The 6645-nt window shown below is 40.4% G+C and overlaps 1 protein-coding gene across 5 annotated transcripts in view; it reads right to left on the bottom strand.

Moving 5' to 3' along the window:
• The window catches only part of ncoa2 (nuclear receptor coactivator 2), a 113900-nt gene that overhangs the window by 67315 nt on the left and 39940 nt on the right, over positions 1 to 6645 (bottom strand). The window lies entirely within an intron of this gene.

Here is a 6645-nt window from a genome sequence, read left to right as displayed (position 1 = left end):
CTGGCAACTTTTTTCAAAAATGCTGGCGGGGAAAGAGTTAATATAAAAAATAAACAATATTAATAAAAAATATAAACATCACTATTTTATTCTAGAAATGATAACACAAATGATAAGACAAAACTTCCAAACTACGTATGATTATGATATTTATTTGATACTATATGAGGACAGTTGTATCAACTAATAGCCCCCCCCACACAAAACTGTAAATTAAACAAATATCCTTATATTGTTTATTCAATTAATTCCAGAAGAAGTTAATAATACCATTTATAAAAACCAGATATATATATTAATACCAGAAGTTTTGGCTAAAAGCCTTCTTCAGTATCAATAAAACAAATAAAAATAAAACATTTTGAAAAACAAAAAAAATGTACATGGATTTTAATTCTAATTTTAATTAATTATAGAATAAGTGTACTTGCTAAACTGTCATCTTAAAATGCAGAAGATACACTATAGTCTTGAGCCTCCAGCTCCAACTGTGGGACGGGATACTGTGGAAGGTTAACACTGCGCCTACCAAAAGACAGAGCGCTAAACTTGCCAAACAAAGACCAACAGACATCTCAAGAGAGCAGCAGAGGAGGGAGACTCAATCCATCATTCTCCTGGAGTAGACAAAGAGGCAGCTTGCACCAAAGCTTCATGTGCCATCCCTGTAATCTTGTGGCTTGAAAAGCTCAGAGGGATCAAGACTGGTGACACACCCTGTGCTTGTAGGGCCCTTGAAAATGGCGAGGGCACAGCTTCTGCATCGGTCCAGGGATCTTTGAAGGGTTTGCATAATGACTAGCCTTGCCGTAAAGAACAATGTCCTTACTTGACCCTCCTATACGGACCGGAGCGTTATTCAAACTGAAGGGAACTGCATCATAATCATATGTTAAACCCCACCACGTAGATCCAACCTTCGCGCTCATCTGATGGCACTGAGCCCGAATCCAACTCGAAGGTGAAATGACTTATATATCTGGGTGGGGGGTGGTGGTTCGCAAAGCCAAAATACACAAGAGTGTGTGGAGCTGTTGCGAGCAACCCACAGCTATTACCCAACATTACTGATTACAGTGTGGAGAGATCCCTAAGGCCGATGGGGATCGTGGTTATGCAGAAGAGTGTCTGAGGGAGATTTGCAGGAGATTCTGTGTTTACAGCATCTTCAGCTGACGATAAAGAGCCCGAAGACGAAACATCAGCGAGTGAGAACGAGCAGAGACAGGAAGTGAAGGAAATGAAACAATCAGTGCTGTTGGAGAATATGTGAAAGACTTGAAAACAGTCTAGCAAGGAAACGCAAAAAACAAGCGGCGGATGAGAAGGGGGGTGGGGATGGCAACGAGCTTATGACTGAGATAGAGAGAGAGCAAGAGAGGAGGAGGAGGAAGAGGAGGAGGAGGAGGGGAGATCGACATTCTCTCCTCCCTAGAGCCGCAGGCCTGGTCTCCAGCCACTGTCCCAGATGGCTTGACTGAGAGAGGGAGAGATGTTCCTGCCACTCATAAGCTCTACAATTACTGAGAAAGTAATGGTCTTAAAGTACCAGCATCAAGCAGGCCCAAAAAGCCAACGTCCATTTACCGAAGCTGATCATATTCATGAATCTTTTAAACTGACAGCCACTTCAAGTTGCCACAGGGAGAGCACTGTATAATAAAACACATTAAGTGGCAAATGGCGGATCTGGAGCGGCTCACGGGCACGGGACGCTCGCGGCTGGAGGCGAATGGATTTCCCTTATCTGTCCATCAGAAGTGTACTGTTTGCTCTAGCATTGAGCCTGTCGGTACATTTCGAAACGCTGGGTTAACTGTATTCCCATAACTGAAAGTGTAACGGACAGTGGGTTTAATCTCTGATGTGTATTGATGGGTTCTGGGTTTCAAGAGGCACAGATGCAGTGAGAAAAATCTATAAACTTCTCTAGTGTATGCTAGGTGGGAGGGTCTACATTGTGCAGCTGACAAACCGAGCTCGGAAGATTAGATCGCCGACAAGCTTAAATACCACCTCCGGGTTTTGTCGAAAAATTCTGAACTTGTGCCCCAGCCTCTCGGTATTAATTAAAAGAAAGAGTTTATGGAACAAGGGTATTGTAAACAGCTACCTCACATTGATGTTCTAATACAACAACTTAGCCTACACTAAATAATATTGAACATTAGTTGAGCAATATGTCTTTGCCACATCCAGAAAGCTAGCTGTAGTTTTTAGAGGTTTCTGTAAATACAAATGTCTACCAGTCCAAACTAGTTCAGGAAAGCACAGGTGCTGCAGGGATGACACATTTCTGTAAGCCAACCTGGAAGTTAGCATGACCCTGGATCCCTCAACAAAAATGCAGTAAGATTTTTCCATTGGCTTTGGGTTATTATAGAAAAGAGGCTCTTTGACCAAAAGGTTGATTCTTACATGTTCATCAAGAAAATCTTCACAAATTTTGATGCCTAAATACAATCAGCAGAAATAAATAGCGAAAGTTTTAAATGAACTACACCACTGTCTTCAACGTCCATCACACAGAGTTGCTGACAACTCTTTCTATCTCTATTTAAAATCTATAATTTGGAAAGTTTGAGTTATAGTTTGCAAATAAAATGCAACAAGGCTGTAAAATCAGACAGTGAGTAGGTGAGTTTTCCTGTACAGCGTTGTGACATTCATTGTCCCTGACAACCTTTGTAGTCCCATTTAGCCAGTTTTTAGCAACGGCCTTTTTCATGATGTTGAATATTATAGAATAGATAAAGTTTTAACCACAAACTTTATTTTTAGGCATATTTCAGCCACAAAACCGCTAACTTGTTTCAGTACTTTAGGACTCACTCCTGCAAGACAAAACAACACAAAAACCTGACTAATTTTGATTTAAAAATATCCAATATGACTGCTAAGGTATACTGCATAAGAAAGCACTCTCAATAACATTAGTGCTTTAGCTTTAGCATTAGCATTAACTGTCTACTGTTTGTTTGTTTTTTGAGGTTAACTACTGTAATGGTGCAGCAACAGTTTGAAAATAATCTTGCAGAGCAAGTTATACCTTATAAACATGGTTACAGCTAGTTACCTGAATAATAACACATCCAGTTTAATAGCACAGACTTTTGATGCTAATTCTATCACCTTATTCATGAATAAGATTTATTCGTGTCACAGTAACACAAGAATGTAAATAATGTACTATGGGCTACATGCCTAAAATCTACAGATATACATTTAACTTTATCAATATGTACAAGACAGACAGCTCAAATATGTATTTGTGGGATTTAAATACAATGTGCACATAGTTTAAGTCTGCTATAGGATACTTACCAAGACGGGCATTTTGACAATTTTTGTGTGAATTTGTCCATTTAAACAATACTTCAGAGAGAGCTTAATATTTGCGCGCGTTCTGAGACACGGGTTTGCACGCTTCGGATGAGCGCACGCACAAATCTTCTCACTGCGCGCGCGAGCTCGCGTCCTCTGGCTCTTAAATGTTTAAACAGGCAAAGCTTAAATGAGTTTAGCTTAAACACAGATATCATCGTGTGCTGTTCAGGTCTCACCTGTGATGACGGAATAAATGCTCATATTCCAGCATACGGCATTCGCATTGAACAGGAGTGAATGGTTTGTCCATGTTTTTTTTTTCATCGCTGTTGTTGTAATTAGGGATGTAACGACTACCGGTTTGATGATAAATCGTGATAAAATACCCCACGTTTAGTATTACCGTTTCATATTTAAATTTTCACTATAACCATATTCGATTACCGCGATTTGAACAACTGAGGATAAATAAATACTGTCCAGCACAGGGATCCAGACTGCGACCAAATGGGCGCATTTTGCGATTGATGTAAGCAAATCAGACAATTATCTTTTCTTGTAAAACGTGACACCAAGATCGCGAATTCGAAAGTGAAAGCACACGAAGCCCGGCTTATAACATGACGGGAAACTCCCGTTCACAAAATTTACATCACAAATAATACTGATGAAAAAGATGGGGTTGAATGTTAACCACTTTAGTTTTCATATAACTATAAACTATGATAAAAGTTCATCAGCATGCATTGATTAATCCCTAAAAATAAAAATATTGCGACCAATTTATAGCAAACCATATTACAGATGCGTTGTCAGATTTAAGTTGAACCGCGGTCCTAGCGCGTGCCGAACCATGTGTAGAGAACCATATGGTTTGATTTTTTTCCACGAACCGTTCCACCCCTAGCACGAATGGGGGCACATTCTCATAAAAAACAAAAGTAATCCACTGCGTCTTCAATGGCTCAGATGCCGGGAGTAAATGACGGCTGCCATGTTCATTATTACATCTAACAACAGAACACCTCAATCGCTTAGGAGTCATTCTTGTCTACAACTGCTTTTTATCATTATAGGGTGGTTGTGTACACACACTGCCAACACACATTTCAGTTCAAACAACTTGTAAAAGTGCATGTAGCATCATATGACCCCTTTAATATATAAGATATAGTGTGTCTTTGCAAGATATGGACAGCACTGAGGAGTTGACACCGCATGCAACACTCTGCATAACCTGACACATGGGCTGAAATGCATATACAAAAAACAAGTCACTTGAAAATCTTTCATGATTATTACATAATCATCTGGATGCAATGATTGTGCACTTGAAATTCCAATTATATATTGCCAGCCAAATTTTAAATCAAATGCCACATTGTATTTCTCTTTTTGGTGCAGTAATGTGTTATGTGAATCACAAAACCTGCTCAGAGCACATCTTGAGAAATGTGAGCATAATAGACACTTCTGATGGGCCCTAATTAGGGCTGTGACAGTCGCCGTGACAACCGTGCCACCACGGTTGTTCATCGCCACTGGCAATAGTGCACGTGACGTCACGCACTATATAACAAGCATAATACAAAGCTTTGGATATAAGTGTAATAACAGTAACAGTTGCAAATTGTTTTATTTAGACTAAGTCTATGGTAATTCACAAATTACCTCAAAAGACTGGCAGGTTTGAGCGCAGGAAAATACAGTTTATTCTGCATTCAGCAAATTAATTTTGTGTTGGGCGATGCACCTTGTTGAGAAACCAAATACTACATTGCCGATCTGGAGCCGTCTCCATTCATGTCACCCATCCGCGTTTGTACAAGTATCTTCAAGTTCCCATGATCGCAAACGCCTCACCTCCATGTTATGCAGTAGTACGCTAATAGCTTCCACATTAGGGTTGTGACAGTCGCCGTTGCCACAGCGGTTGTCTACTGCCACCGACGGTAGTGCACGTGACGTCACATACTTTATAACAAGCATAATACTAAGTCTTGTATACAAATGTAATAACAGTAACAGTTGCAAAGTTTATTCTGCATTCAGCAAATTAATTTTGTATTGGGCGATGGACCTTGTTGGGAAACCAAATACAACATCGCCGATCTGGAGCCATCTCTATTCATGTCACCCATCCGTGTTTGTACAAGTGTCTTCAAGTTCCCGTGATCGCAAACGCCTGGCTTGTCAGGTTTGGTGAGGCTTTCTTCAAACTGGTCAAATACAAACGAGACAGCGATAAATGGAAGATGTTAACAAGAAATGTGGCAACGGTTCCTATTTCAATGAGAGCGCGTGCAGACGAGGAGTTAATGCACCCGCTTGCTTGGTGGCGGAACAGTGAACTGTGTCTACACCGGACGCAACACCGCCACGTCGCAACAGGTAGAGTCCATCTACACAGGGCATTTGAACTTTGTGTCAGTACATCATAAATAGGACGAGGCAGTTTACTGTCGGGGATTTTGAAATTCAGTGCAGTCATGTATCGTGATACGTATCGTATCGTGGCCTATGTATCGTGATACGTATCATATCGTGACTTTGCTGGTGATACACAGCCCTAGTGACAAGAGCAAAACAGACAATTAAACTGTTCATCTCAATTAATTGGATGACAATTAACAGTCATCTGAAATTTCACGCCCTACTCGCTTGCATCAAAATGAAGCACTTTGGCTTTGGTTTTTCTTAGGTGTACGCAACGGTCAGTTCATGGAGGAGGGGAGGAGAGAGAGCCGTGTGCAAACAACTTATCCTCACTGTCATCTGCTCCTAATGACAGCTGACAAACTACTAATGCAAATCCCATCTGAGCGGCTACAGTTGCCCCACCCCCAGCTTCCCTTGCCCTCCCCGTACAGGAAAATCCAGCCCCAACAGCCCCTCCTACCCTGCTACATACACAACCAATGAAAATGCTTGAAAATTCCTCCTCTCTGACTGTCTGCTCACAGCGAGCGCTCTTCTTTTAAACCAAGACAACACCCTGCTCTTCAGTCACATGACAGTAGAGAGCAATGGTTCAAGCAGAGCAGGTGGCGACTGTGTCATCCACAAGCAGCCAAACACATGCTCACTTGCGGCTGCTATTCTGAGTGCCACTTACTAGAGTTATACAATCAAACTACTGATTTAATCTGTGAATGTATACCAGTAATATAAAGTAAAAATATAAACATTTAATGTTATTAACTGTAAAAATAAATGTTAAAATGGAAATGTTTTAATACATTTGTATAAAACATTTAAATACATAAAATATAAATATATATTATATATTTAAATATGTATTGTACATACTTTTACTCT

This window comes from Sinocyclocheilus anshuiensis, unplaced genomic scaffold (genome assembly GCF_001515605.1).
Source record: "Sinocyclocheilus anshuiensis isolate Anshui unplaced genomic scaffold, SAMN03320099.WGS_v1.1 scaffold2192, whole genome shotgun sequence".
Lineage (NCBI taxonomy): Eukaryota > Metazoa > Chordata > Actinopteri > Cypriniformes > Cyprinidae > Sinocyclocheilus > Sinocyclocheilus anshuiensis.
The sequence above is the reverse complement of the archived record's forward strand: the minus strand, read 5'-3'. Positions and strand labels throughout refer to the sequence as shown.